Source organism: Mastomys coucha, unplaced genomic scaffold, assembly GCF_008632895.1.
Source record: "Mastomys coucha isolate ucsf_1 unplaced genomic scaffold, UCSF_Mcou_1 pScaffold14, whole genome shotgun sequence".
Lineage (NCBI taxonomy): Eukaryota > Metazoa > Chordata > Mammalia > Rodentia > Muridae > Mastomys > Mastomys coucha.
The window spans coordinates 74,152,027-74,167,520 of record NW_022196896.1 but is presented as its reverse complement, the minus strand read 5'-3'; the positions used below and the strand labels follow the sequence as shown (position 1 = coordinate 74,167,520).

The 15,494-nt window shown below is 41.0% G+C and overlaps 1 protein-coding gene across 2 annotated transcripts in view; it reads right to left on the bottom strand.

Annotated features, from left to right (window-relative positions):
- The window catches only part of CUNH2orf88 (chromosome unknown C2orf88 homolog), a 49,154-nt gene extending 35,640 nt beyond the window's left edge, over positions 1 to 13,514 (bottom strand). Inside the window, exon 1 of one of the 2 annotated variants that reach the window (XM_031367409.1) lies at positions 13,429 to 13,514. The gene's annotated coding sequence lies outside the window, so the exon portion shown is untranslated. Of the gene's footprint in view, positions 1 to 1,711; positions 1,954 to 13,428 lie in introns of those variants that run through there. The other variant, XM_031367407.1, reaches the window with a different exon arrangement.
- Between the last annotated feature and the right edge of the window lie 1,980 nt (positions 13,515 to 15,494).

The following is a 15,494-nucleotide window of genomic DNA, read 5'->3' as shown; positions in this document are numbered from 1 at the left end:
AAGCTATTCAAACCACCACACTGGGATATGGGAACTTGTAAGTTGTAATGAGTATATTTTTATAGTATAAAATGGTTATAAGCCTATGGGGACAAGAGGCAGAAGGTTGTGGGTTAAAAAGTGATGTGTTTACTCACTGGTAAGTGGATATTATCCCAAAAGTTTGGAATACCCAAGATACAATTCATAGACCATATGAAGCTCAAGAAGAGAAGGAAGACCAAAGTGTGGATGCTTCAGTGCTTCTTAGAAGAGGGAACAGAATACTCACAGGAGGAAATATGGAGACAAAGTGTGGAGCAGGGACTGAAGGATAGGCCATCCAGAGACTGCCCCACCTGGGGATCCATCTCATATACAGTCGCCAAATCCAGACACTGTTGTGAATGCCGGGAAGTGCTTGCTGACAGGAGCCTGATATGGCTGTCTCCTGAGAGGCTCTGACAGAGTCTGACAAATACAGAGGCAGATGCTCACAGCCAACCACTGGACTGAGCACAGGGTCCCCAATGGAGGAGTTAGAGAAAGGACTGAAGGAGCTGATGGGATTTGCAACCCCATAGGAGGAACAACAATATCAACCAACCAGATCCCCCAGAGCTCCCAGGGATTAAACCACCATCCAAAGAGTACGCATGGAGGGACCCATGGCTCCAACTTCATATGTAGCAGAGGATGGCCTTATCTGGTATCAATGGGTATGGAGGCCTTTGATCCTAAGGTGGTTCAGTGCCCTGATGTAGGGGACTGCCAGGGCAGGAAAGTGGGAGTGGGTGGGTGGTGAAAAGGCAGGGGGAGAGATAGGATATGGGGTTTCTGGAGGGGAGACCTGGAATGGGGATACCATTTGAAATATAAATAAAGAAAATATCCAATTAAAAAAAGTGATGTGTTTAGCTGGGCAGTGGTGTCACATGCCTTTAAACTCAGCATTTGGGAGGCAGAGGCATATGGATCTTTGGGTCAAGGTCAGCCTGGTCTACAGAGCCTGTTACATACAGCCAGTAATACACAGAGAGACCCTGTCATGAAAAACAAGGTGTTGTGTTTGAAGTGATAGGGCTAGATTGTGATAGTGGGTATTGTTAACTAGATATCTGAGAGGCAGGACCTTTGAGGGATTGTTTAGATTAAGATTAGCCTCTGAGAATATCTCTTAGGGGCTCTCTTAACTACATTAATTGAGGTGGGAAGAGCTGTCCACTGTGGGCAGGATCATTCCTTAGAGATCCTGGACTGTATTGGGGGAAGTGGGGGACACCAGCTGAGTATATATGCTTGCATTCACCACTCTCTTCCAACTGTAAATGGAATGTGGCCAGCTGCTACCATCTCTGCTACCATGGCCTGCTTCCACACCATGATGGATTGTGACCTGGATCTGTGAACTAAATAAACCCTTTCACCGTTGAGTTTCGTCATGGTTGTTTTATCATAGCATAGGAAATGGAGCTAAGACAGTATCCTTATAAAAGACACTAGAAAGTTTTTTCACCCCTTTCTTTCCCCACTTTTGCAGGACACAACAAGAAAACAGCAATCTATGAATCAAAAAGTGCCCCCGCTAGATCCTGGTCATGCTACCACCTGTCTCAGACTCCCCCAGAGCAGAGAGAAATCTTTTTAGTATAACACTAGTCGGTGCTATCTTGTTTTGTTAGCATAACCTTAGTAATCTTAACGAAGACAAAGACTTGCTTTTTGTGATTACCTGTCTTCTCGTATTCTCATCTCCAAAGACTAGACGTATCATGAAAGCCTTGTTCATTTCAAAATGAACGACAGAATTTTAACGTTATTATTTTTCCATAGAGCCTTGTGTGATAACAGCTCTACATCAAGAGAAGAAGAAATTGTCCTCTTCTGATGGCATCCAGCAAGTATGTTGTATCTTGGCTCAGACAAGCCGGGTCTCACTAGTGTTGCCAGGTGGAGTCATGTGATCTGCAGCCCCTAGAGGCAAGGGGCGGGTTATTACCTCACAGAGGAAGTAGCCAGCCGCATTCCATATGACTACACACTCTCAGTGGGGAAGGACGGAAAGTTATCCAAGTTAGCTTTTCTTCTAACGTCTCATCAGAAGCTAATTTTCTGTCCCTGCAGTGTTCAAACCCCATACTTTCCCCTGAGCTATAGATCATGGCAAGCATTTATGAGTCGCTCTGTCCTCAGGGACAGTGATCCAGTCAGAATCAGTCGCAGAAGGACTCTGACCTTCTGCGCCATGACTAGAATGTTTCTGGATCTTAGAGAGGCAGTCCCTCACATTCAGTCCACCTCAGCTACTCTTTAAGGGCTTAAGAGATTGTACAGTTTATCTATGACGTGGTGTCTGTTGTCTTCTTGTAGGCTGAAACTGAACAAAGTAGCAATAGGGACATTCTTCTTCCTGATTTTCAAGTGATTGTTTCTGATTTAGTATAGTATTTTTTTTTTCTCCTCTTTTTGAAGCAGACTCTCATATATCCCAGGCTGGACTCAGACTCTCTGGGTAACTGAGGCTGGCCTTGAACTTCGGATCCTCTTTCCTCTACCTCCAAAGGGCTTGAATAATAGACTGTCACTACTTTGGACACTATGCACATCAAGGAACGGAGCCCAGGGCCTTGCGCATGCTCAGTAAGCACCAGCTGAGCCATACCCCAGACAATAGTTTTCTCTTTCCTTTGTGCACGTACATGGGCATGAGTGTATGCGTGTGCGCGCACGTGTGTGTGTGTGTGTGTGTGTGTGTGTGTGTGTGTGTGTGTGTGTGTTGTAAGCACACAGATGTGTGTACAGGACAGAGGGACATCAGGTGTTCTGCTCTATCACACTCTTCCTTAGTCCCTGGAATCAAGGCCACTCAGGAAACCTGAGGCTAGGTTGGAGGTCAGTGAGCTTCAGCAGCTCTACTGTCTCTGCTCGTCACAGCACTGAGATTTCAGGCACCCATGCAACCATGTTGGGCCATCTCAGGATTTGAACGCAGGTCCTCACTATTGCACTCCTACTCACTGAATCATCTCTCCAGCCCATTTTTTAAGTTTTAAATTAAATTAAGGAAGCTTCTTATTTGTCATTTCAAGGAATATATACATACATAAACACACACACACATACACACACATATATATATATATATGCACACACACACACACACACACACACACACACACACACACACACATATATATATACATGAGTAACTCATCTTTAAAATACTTTCCCCTATCTATCAAGATACTCAAATCATTTCTCTCACTTATAAAGTGAGTGCTAGCAGTGAATAGAGTTCACGTTGCTGGGATACAAGATTCTACTTCACGTGCTTCCGTTTCTCCACCCGCCGCAGACTCCGACAGACTGGGCATCACCTTCCAGATGCCAGTAGGAAGTCCCACCCTGTGCCAGGTCAAAGTAAACACTCCATTGCCGCAGCCACTGCCCCACAGTGGCGAGGACTCGACCCTCGGGCAGCCTGACCTGCGGGGCCTCTGTCGAGCAGCCTGCAGCATGGCGCTGCCCTGACCCACTGGCTGTGGGACCGAGACCTGAGGGCTACTGGGCAGCTACAGCCATTGATGCTGAAGCCCCACCGTGGGCACTGCCACTCTCTAGCCGCTGTGGGACTCATAGACTTCTACCACGGGAGCTGCTGCCTCTGTCATGGTCCACCACATGGAGCTAGTCTCTGCCATGTAGGTTACGCAGTCAGGCAGGCCCACACCAACCACTCAGTTTCCCGCTATCAGACCGCAAAAACAAACAAACAAACAAACAAACAACAACAACAACAAAACAAAAAACAACCTCAAACACACACATTTCAACGCCCCACCCGACCCTTGGGTGACTTCCCTTCGCGAAGGTGTTTCATAATCCCTCGGGCTCTTGCAGCCTTTCCAGAACTCCTAGATCTAAGTTGGACTACTTTTTGGAGATTCTGAGACATCGCTGTAGTCTCCATAGATACTCACATGATGACCTGAACTTCTAGCTTGGCTGTACACTCGTAAACATTACTGAACTCTTCTCGGGGTGCCAGTACGAATAGTTCAGTAACATCCTCATCACCCAATGAGTGCTAAATTGTCTTCGAACTTATCCCCCGGCACCCCACTAGGATGTTTCCTGGAAAATTTCAAATCTCTGAAGTTAACGCCTGACTTAAGGGCATCAAAACTAGTACACTTCTGCAATAAGGTTTGGAGTCAGTACCCGTTAGACAATGGCTCCAAACGGCAACTTAAGGGCACACTAGATCCAATTATTTTAAAAGATCTTCATACATAGTGGTCTGGTAAGTGGAAAGAGGTTCGCTGTGCCCAAGCATTTACCTATCCACACTCCTACACCTCTGGCTTGTTCTCACAGCCTGCATGTTCAGTTTGTGTCACAGGCCCGAACCTGCCTGGACAAATTAATTTCCTGTCATCATGATCTTATTATGCCACTGCTGCCAGCTTTCTTATTCTGGTCCTAGCCAAATGTTTCTTTGCTAATACAAAGATGTGCTTTTCTCTACCAGCACATGTCAAAGTTACTTAAGATTTTCATTTCTATCCTGTCTTGATAGATGATGATTTTTACTACTGCCGTTAAATTCTATTCAGTTATAACCAACTGATACGGCCCTCAATCCGGTCAGAAGTCTGCTAATTATTAAGTTTGTGACAGACAGAATTCCCGAAGCCTTTAATAGACCCCACGAGGTCTCAGAAGATGTGAACACAGCTACAAGATACTGCCTGGATTGCGATACGACAATCACTGAAAAACACAATGGACAAAACTGGATACCCTGAGTCAAATGACTTAGCTAAACCAAGGTAAGCCATTTCTCAAGTCACGAGTATCCATTCCACAGAGAAAAAGCCCTGTATCCTGTGCTTGAAAGCCAGACTGATGGGGATAACATTTGAAATGAAAAGAAAATATCCAATAAAAGAAAAAAAGAAAGACTGCCCAAGCTGCCGTGGACATCACAGGAAACTGTTGGTTAGTGGACTCTGTCATTTTTTAAATAATATATAACTGGCATATAACTGGTGGAGTATTGTTTATTCTTTCTCTCAGACTTCTGACTACATTGACAGCTAAGGTAATTGTAGCTTGACAGCTAGAAAAAGCTTTCACGGATGTAATCTGGTAATCTCCTTACCTAAACTTGGTTTTTATTAATTAAATGCTTCATATTTCCTCTTCTTGCTATGCCACTGTCCTAACATTATTCGAGTTCTTACGAACTTGCCTAATTCTAGTAAAACATTCCACTATACGATCCAACTTTTTAATTACAAATTCTTGTTCCTTCTGCTCCACAAAAGGCTCACCTTAGAGACTGCTCGTGTTGGTGTCCCTTTTGTAAACGTATAAGCTACGGGAAACACACTCAGATCTACCTCTCATGGACCCAATAGACTCCACCCAGATAACGCTTTGTCAAGTTCAGATGATTACTACATCTAGGACAGCTCCAGAAAAATAACCCTCAGATGCTCCAATCAGCTCTCAGACACAGATGCTTCTGCTGGTCCTGTTCCTTCTGACTTATCCTCAGATGGCCCCACAGACCCTAGACAGACAGGAAACAGCCAACTCTCCTAAGACTGGACAGACACCTCCCATACACATTCTTCTAGGTTCTCTAGAGACATGTCGCCCCAATGTCAGCGTGAAGCAGCCAGATATCACAATGACCCTATTCCTGCTCTACCATCGCCTTTTCTAATTTTTTTCTATCTAAATTAAATCAAGATGGGGGAATGCTAGCATTCTGTCCAAACTCCACCCCACAGTTACCTGGAGATAGCCCGGAAGGCCTGACCCACTATAAAAGGGGAAGCTTGCTCCCTCCTTCTCTCTTGTTCCTTTCTTGCTCCCTTGCTCTTTCCTTCCCCCTCCCAACCCCCTTTTTACGTGCTCATGGCTGACCTCTATCTTTTCTCTTTCTTTCTCTTTCCTCTCTCTCTCTCTGCCTCTACTACCCTCTTAACTCCCCTCCCCATGCCCTGAATAAATTCTGTTCTATACTATACCATCATGTGGCTGGTCCCTCAGGAGAAGGGTTGCCTCAGCACCCGCTTGCTGAGACATCCCCTTCCCCCATACCTCACCACACCCCCCTCATAGAACATAACCCCCCCTTCTTCTCCTTATCTTTTTATAAACACATCACCTAGGGGTGTGGACTGGGTGAAATGCATGAGAACACAGGTGACTTCAATTTCTTTTTCTTTCTTTCTTTTTTTTTTTTTAATTTTTATGGCTGTTTGCAGATACATGATGAGATCAACATCTGAGCAGGAAATTAATGTTTGTTTCATGTATACCTACAGCCTGTAAGGAATTTTGTATAATATTCTCCATACTTCAACCATGATTTGTCATTTAAAGTCAGACATGGAATTTTCAATTTATAGTATCATCTCAAAAAGTTTTGTAATGAGGCCATTTTGGATTTTACGTTTTTCAGTTATGTCTGTTCAGCATGCATGGTCAAAATTTTATGCACATTTTTTGCAAAGGGACAAAACTATTCATAGCATCAGTTTGTATGAGTCTCAAACCTGAAAATTCTCACTCATAGGTAGGTGTTAGACAAGTAATATACCCTCAAGGAAGGTAAGAGAATATATATGTATATGTATTCAAAAACATTTTTTCATGTTTTTTTTTAATTTACCCATCAAGAACCAAGAACACCTTAGAAATATGTAATTAAGTGTATTTAAAAATTACTATACTAGGTATAATAGTGCATGCTTGTAATTCTAGTCCTTGAGACACTAAGATGGGAAGGTTGAAATGTTAGGAGCACTGTGAATTTCCTGCCAGCTCAAGGTATATGAGTCCTCAGGGGCATTAAAGTAACTAATAATAATGACTCTTACTTCAACCATTGTTAAAAATCCATATAGAGTTTATTACTAAAAAGTATTTTACTCAACTATCAATATTCTAAAACTAGACACAAATTAGACTTTTTCACTTAAATATGTACACTTATTACCTCTATTTTCCTATTGAATTGTAAAACTGAATTCCTTAAATAGACATGTATTTAAAATAGATCATCTAAAAGTTAATCCCCTGTAAGTCAGCAAGTAAAATATTTATTCCACATATTAAAACTAAGGAAACAACTTGGAGCAATCTCACTGTCAGTCTCACTGGGAGACAGCACAGCAAAGCGTATGGTTTTGTGCAGGACGCCAATACTGCTCTGCTTTCTTCTAAACAAGGCTCACAGAGCCCTGGCACCACAGCTGGACACAATGCAGAGATCGTGGGGAGTGCAGCCTCAATGGCTACATCTGCAACACATCTCCTGCATCAAAGCCCATCACAGAGAAGACTGTAAGAGCCAGAGGACCAGGAAGTCTTCTGTGAGCTTGTATCTCTAGAAATAGCTGCTGAACAATGGTAATATCAATAGTCATGCTAATGGGGGACTGGAGAAAATCTCATGGGGTCCTACCCATAGACAAGTGGCAACTAATGACCACTGAATCCACAAAAATTAGCCTCTTCTAGGGATGAGCCCCTTAATTGGTTATCCAATGCAAAGAGATCAACCCTAAGACAATATACACACAAACAACAAAACTGGCCTGTGCAGGCTACAAATACAAGAAAAAGAGACTAGCTTAAGAGGGCTTGAGTGGGGAATAGGGAAGTTTGAGGGTAAGAAAAAGAATGAAGAAATGGTATAACCACATTTTAATTAAAATACATTAAAATGTTTGGCAAAAAGACTTAATAGCTTCAGTGCTAATCCTCTAAGGCAAAAGCATAAAAAGTTTTATAGTTGCAAAATGTAAGAATATGTGGAATGTAATGCTATCACTTAATTTATGTAAATTGTTATGTTAATCATGAAAGTTCTTTCTGGAAAAACATACAGAAATGAATCATTCAGTTGCTGCCCAAAGATCTGCTGCTCTAAATGATTGATTTACTAGATTTGTTTCTCACTCTTCCTTTACCTTTCAGATATGTGCCCATAATAAATACTGTATAGTAATGAATATTTTGTATTTATTTGTTCTCACATAGACCGATGAAATCCTTAGGCATTCTCAATTCCTAGATAACTGCATGATCCTCAGTGGAAACTTAAGATCCCTAAGTTAGTAGAGAAAAGGGTCTGAGTGGGCAGCTCAGTAGGCAGATCACTTGCCTTCTGAGCATGAGGAGCTAGATCCGCAGCACTCACATACAAACGCTGGCATAGTGGGTACACCTGCACCTCAGCACCAGGGGAGGCAAAACTAAGTGAAATTTTGGGGCTAAGTGCTGGCCAGTCAACTGACCCACTTGATGCATTTCAGGTGAGGGAGAGGCACGGTTTCAAAGGTGGTACATACTATTCCTAAGGATGACACCCAAGGTTGGAGCTCCCACTTCTACACTCATGAACATGTGCGTGCACACTCACGCACACGCGCGCGCACACACACACACACACACACACACACACACACATACACACACATAAAAAATAGGTTAAACCTGAAAGGAGTTGTTAGAACAAAAGGGAGAAATGAGAATTCCAGACTTAAGTGTGAACCATGGAACAAAACACAAGTCTATAGAACATGATATATAATGGTGGACCAATAAATGTCAGCTTTCTAAAACGATAAAGCCCAAGGCATGGTCTGTGAATGACTCACTGTGATCTGACCAGGCTCACTATGTGTCCGTATTCATTACCAACTCTTTTGTTTGATTTTTAGTAGTGTTTGATTTTTAATTTTTAAATTTTCTATGTGTTTATGTATATATGTTCTGCTTGTATGTGTGTCTGGATACTACTTCTGTGCCTAGTGCCTGTTGAGGTCAGAAAAAGGTTTTGGATCCCCTGGGACTGGAGTTTCAGATGGTTGTGAGTTGCATCTGGGTGCTGGGAAATGAGGCTGGGAACTCTCAGCTGCTGAGTCATCTCTCTAGCCCCAGCTTTTACTTTTAATAAGAACTTTTATCCCTTTACTTCAAGTGGGATATAAAAAATAAATTCTAATTATCTAGATGAATATATATTTGTTGTTGTAAATGGACTTCCTGTTAAAATGTCTCTAGAAAAATCATTTCCATGTGTCCAGCATCTTAACCAAGAAACCCTCCCAAAAGATCTTCTGAGATGCCCTTGAGGACTCAGTTTGACCTGTGTTCAGTACTGATGACCCTTAAGTACAGCTCCTAAGTGGGAAGCAGGATACTGTTCTGGTTAAGAAAAGATGAGAAGACCATGGGGGAAGCAGAAATTCTAAAGCCTTGGTGCTTTCCCTCTCAGTGGTCATAGACGTAGAGGAGATCATTGCAAGGTTGGTTCCTTTTTAGTGAGTGCCTGATGCATGACAGACGTGGGCCCTCACACACTGAGGGGCACTGGCCTCCGAGAGACTCTCGCCAGTCTCTCCCTAGTCAACAACCTGTTCCTTCGGCGTAGATTACAGTTTTAAAAGGCTGAAGCATTTCTGCATGCTTGAAAGGACCCTTCTCCCTAAGTCTCTTCAATGAAGCACTTCCCTCTTAGTTCTTCCTAAGGGAAGGAAGTGGAATGGAAAGGTTGCTGCTGGATTCTTGCCTGTTCTTCCTTTCTAGCACACTCAACAGTTATCAGCCATCAGGATATGCTTTTTCAACCCTACCTGCCCTTTCTTTGTGTTTGATTATGTCTGGTTCATTCACTGTAAGAGCTTTTGTGTACTTGGGCAGCACTCTATCCTGTGTTCCAGATAGTTTCCTTGTCTATAATTTCCCCTTTAAAGTCAAGTTTTTTTTTTTTTTAACAAATTCATTTCCTTTTGATTTCACACTTCATCCTTGGCAATAGAAGGCTTAAAATTATTTCTGTATTCTTTCCCCTTAATAGCTTCCAGGTGGCTCTCTCTTGCTTACTCAAGTTGAAGAATCTTTGTGTATACACAGACAGTCTTTATTTTCCTTTTCTTTAATAAGTCTGGAATTATTGTAACATACATTCTCTCCAGATTATTAAGCTACTAGATCAGTAACATTTTAAAAATAACCTACAGTGTCCTTTTTTACTAAAATACTGCTTTTGTAATATATCAAACACCCACATGCACTGGAATCTATTTCTGAGTTCTTCATTCTTCTTCTTCTTCTTTTTTTTTTTTTGCAAAGCCCAAATGAAAGCCACTAAGGAGGTCATGGCGTGCTTCAGTGTGATGAAGTGCCACGCTTCTGTCTCTTCTCATGTGAACTATTCTGCATAAACTTAAAAAAACCTTTATCCAATCTCTCTCAAACTGCATTCAAATTAAAATTACAATCATTTTATATTTACTTTCTTTAGAAATAATTCATATTTTATTTCATTTCACTTATCTAAGAACCTACTGCTTGTTTCCTTTTGTAACATTTTAGTATTTTTTTCTGATGATCCTTAATTTTTTCCCTATTATTGTTTATTTTTTTAAGTACAGAAAACAATTGTTTTCCTTTGTTTACCTTTGGCCAGGACAACTCAAGGCTGTTGGAGCCATGATGATTGCCATAGTAAACCCAAATGCTAGATGTGAAACTATGGGACTTGATATCTGCTCTGTTGGGGTCTGGTCTTACTTTGGTCCAGTATTTCCTTGCTGAGCTCTATTCTTCCCTTTTGGAATGTGGATGGGTTTTCTGTGTCATTCTATGTTGGATCTATTTAACTTGTGTTTACCTAGTTTTAATGGTTATGCAGGCATGCATAGAGGCCTTGAATCTCAGAAGACATTTGGGGCTTTTAAACATTGTAAGTATTGAATACAATAAAGACTTTTGAAGTAGGATCAGATGTATTTTGCATCATGAGTCTATAAAACAAGAGATGGAAGCTAGGTTTACAAGCGGTGGACTTGTGGTGGATAATATTGTCAATTTTTGATAGGATCTAAACACCAACTACATTGTAGATTCTTGTAGAAGTCTTATAGATTCTACAAGACAAACCTCTAGGTCAATGATTCTCAACTTTTAATATAGTGCCTCATGTTTTAGTGACCTCCGACCATAAAATTATTTTTGTTGCCATGTTATAATTTTGCTATGGTTATGAATCATAATGTAAATAGTTTTGGAATTAGAGGTTTTTAAAAAGGGGTCATGACCCACAGGTTGAGATCCACTGCTCTAGGCTTATCTATGAGGAAACTTCTAGACTGAGTGAACACAAGTGGGAAGATTCACCTAAGATGTGGACACCACTATCCTGTTGGCCAGGGTCCTGGACTGACTAAAGAGCTGAGCACCAGAGTTCAGAGTTCATAGCTCTTTCCCTCTTGAGTACAGATGCAATGTGGCAGCTGCCTCGTGCTCAGCACTGTGCCCTTCCTGCCACATGGACTGTACATTCAAACTGTAAACCAAGTTTAACCCTTCGGTAAGTTGCATCTCTCATCTATCTTGTCCCAGCACCAGAAAAGTAACCACTTTCCCACCCCAAATCAGCTTTCTAGGCTCTGATCTATAAATCATCTTTTCCACGCTTGTTCTAAATAACCTTCCTCTATGGCATCCAGGTTCTACAGACATCCTCAGCCCTTTCAATTATATCTCGAAATGTCACGTTTTATCCCAGTCTGTTGATATTCCTTGTCCTCTTCCCTCCTGTCCTTCCAACCTCTATTTTTTTCTTCCACCTTGTTTTGTTAAATCTTTGTGTTGTAAAGATGTAAAAGCCATCAGGTAATTTCAACTACCAGAAGTCTGCCTTCCCTTAATTCCTCTTCCTTTCTTCCCTAAGAATAACTCCATTGCTTGGAGTGAGAAAGAACTGCAAGGGTGCTTTCTAAGAATTTCCTACATCTCTCTCTAGTTCTTCTCTATTGGAAGCAAATCATAAGAAGTTGGGATAGAAAAATGCCTGCTTCCTTTACTAGGGAATGCTATATCCCTTTGTGTTGGGATATAGCATTCCCTAGTAAACTCTGTTAGAGTTAAAACTGAGAAGCTATACACGCTCTAAGTATTAAGAAGAATTTCTCTTTCACCTCATTTGTGGATCTTAAGTGACCCTTGGAAGTGGCAAGAAAGTCTCCCTTTTATATGTTTCTCTGCAGGTAGAAGATCTACCTGCAGACATGTTGCTTTAGCTCTTACATAGGCAGGGAACCTCATGTCTAGAGTAGATTCTAAGTCCTACCCAATGGACAGAGTAGTTTGAAATTTCTCCCTAAGAAATATGCATATCATTTCTTTGTATCTGGATTCAGCCATATCACTCAGTTTTGTTTTTCGGATTTATGCACATGACACAACTTATGCTCCCATCATAAAACAAACCTAATTGTTTGCTGTGTACAAGCTAAGACAATATAGTTTAGTGAAGATTTTAAAAAGTATGAACAGAGGGAAAGTCTAGGAGCTGGTCAAGAGAAGCTATAAAAAGTGGACTCTGGAGTTATAGATATCACAGCAGATGTCTGAAGTAGGAGTGGTGGCAGACATAACTGAAGGGTCATAGCAAGAGTTTGGAGGAGAAGACTTATGTGTCACATACTCAAATGTAGGAGAGCAAGGGAACAAGGATTACAGCTTAATTTATTAAGTAAATGAGTGTCGTTCAAGACCTGCATACAATGGAGCCAGTCAAAACTCCAGAATGAGTAGAGGTCACCATGTTCTATCCCTAGCTGAGTAGCTCTTGGTGGTTAATAACAGCTGGGGAGGCAGGATTCTATTCTTCAGGTATGTATGTGGTCCCTGGTAGGTAGTCCGTGTTCTATTACAGGCCCCCATACCCATGTGCATCCAGGCATGCTGGAACTACTATTCAAAGTGGGTTAGAGAGACGGGGGGGGGGGCGGGGAATGATGATGAAAGTTTGGAAGAAGATATGGTAGGGGAGATTCTGAGAAGAGTTGGGAGGGGATGAGGTGTTGATATGATAAAAGCCATTGAAGACATGTATGAAATTCTCAGAGAATAAAACATATTTTTTAAAGTACTAAGAGGCTGACTGCTCAAGATCATCAAGAACTCAACCAGTTGGAAACAACACTCCTCTACATTTTTAAAGTACTCAACTCCCCAAAGAAGAATTAACATGCTCCTTCCATGATCCTCTACTTTTATCTAGAAACTTCTGTATCACTGTTGTCAACTTAGCTCTGTTCTGAAGCAAGGATGAAAAGTAAGTGCAGGTCACTGCGAGGAGAGGAAGTAGGTTCTTTGGGAGGCGTCTAAAAAGTTCCTCTGGCAGAAGTACGTGGGAAAGGGAGTAGAGTACTGGATCACTTAAGAAAGTGAGAGTTTAAGTTGAAAAGGAATTACCACAGTTTTTCAAAATATTATAACTTCACCTTATAATGAAATATAGTTCATTATATTTAAAAATCTGTATATTTATACAGAGATAGATAGAATGTTAGTAATAGAGGTTAAAGGTCTCAATAACAAACAAAATATTTAGAATTAATTGTTGAACTGTACCTTAACACTGGAATCCCAGCTATCCACAACAGATATCCTGTCAGTGTATGAAAACAGGCGGCTGGCCTGTTTGAAAGGCAGTGGCAACTGGATCCCAGCCCCCTTTGCCTGGAGACAGTTGCTAGGCAGTTTCAGATTTGCTCACAAATGCACTTTTCACCCAATGAGTAGTATTATGATAGCACACAGGCCATTTCCTGATCATTCTTTCTGTTCCCATTTTATTAGAAGGCACTGGTAAAACTTGGCGAGAATAACAGTGCCACGGAAGCTGGATTGGATTAAGCTGTTTCCTAGACAAAAAGATGAAAATCTTTGCCATCTAGGTCCTGGAGTACTTGATGAAAATCTGAAAACTCCACATTACCCTGTTCTCAGGACAAATATAAATGCTGCCCAGGGACTAGAATGGAATAACGGAACGGAGACAAATTCTCTTTTAAGATGTCTTTTGATTCACAGAAGAAAACAAACTTCATTTCATTTACATGAACTTTGAGCAACACTAGTAGTCATTCTGAATTTTGCAATATATAAGGGAAAGAGAGTTTCGTTTTGATGGAAATGTTTATGGTCATCCTCTCTCTTCTTGGAACAACCACAGGTTTGACATGCTCTATTTCAATTGCCATTTATCCCAAGATACCTTTTCATTTCCCTTTTGAGTCTCTGCCTAACTGGTTGTTCAGGAATGACTAACTTCCAAAAACATGCTTACTTACATGTCCTGCGTTCCTTCTCCCTCCCTGCCCCTTTTCTTGTGTTCCTCATCTCTCTTTCTCCCTGTTAGGGATTGAACATCAGGTCTTTCTTATGCTAGGCAAGTGCCTTACCATTAACATATATTTCCAGTGCCCTAACAACTGATTTCTAACCTCATAGTTCTGTGATCAGGAAAAATAGTTGATATGTTTTCAACCTTTAATTTGCTTAGACATTTTGTACTGTAACATATGGTACAGCTGAGGGAATGTTTCAAACCCTATTTAACTTTTAGAATTAAGTTTATGTTGGATTAAGCATTACTAACAACAGGGCAAATTACATATAATCTGTAGCCAAAATAACTCCTTGGTGAGCAAAGTACTGGGAGGAATCAGTCACTGAAACTGGCCTTGGATAAAGGGTGAAAACAAGTGCTATCTTGGGCAAAGCAAAATCCTTTAGGAAATTTCTAGCAAAGAGACAATAGCAGCAATAAAATCAAGGATGCTTTACGATCAACTGCCTGTAATAACAGTGTTCATCTCCAGATGTGCATGGTACTAGAAGAGATGAGATTTGACATGGTTACCTGGCCTTGTTCTGGATGAACAGAAAATAGTCAAATTGTAACGTGAAGTTGAGAGGCATATTTTACCTCCTCTGTCACATGAAAACTTAGAACTCTCTCCCACCCATGGGTGGGGACACACAGGCAATGATGAATGTAGCCAGAATGGACAGTTACCAAGATGAGGCCATCTTAGGAACGATTACAGAGAAATCACTGCCACAGAGGCAGAAGAAAATTCACTTTGACACTGGCAAAAAAGATCTCATTTTAGAGTACATTATTCTAGAGCAATAAGAAAGGATACTAAAATTATATAAAAACTGAAATAACCCGTGAATTCAAGGTCTAAAATTAACTGGGGTTAAAAGAAAAGAAACGAAACTCAGTATGCAGGCAGAAGAGCTAAGATATTGTAAAAGAACAGAAGTGAAACTTTAGCTCAGGAATTCTGCTAAAACACAAAAGCAAGGAGGAAATGTATTGAAGTTGATAGTGTTAAATACTGATGCAGAATATCGAAGGTCTATTTAGTAGAAATGCTTGAAGAACAATAAAAATATGAACATTACTGACTGCACCTGGCAACTTCAGCAATTTGAAAGACAGGACCTGGAAGATGGCTATCCTGGAGGGAAGTCTAGATTATTCTACCAAGTACATTTGTAAAAGTTCACCCTTTTATATTCAGAAATAACTGTATACCAAATTCCAAACTTCTTTTCCTCTAAGGTAAGGCTACATTGTTTTCTGTGTAAGAACATAGTTTTATGAAAATAAGATAAGAAGAGCA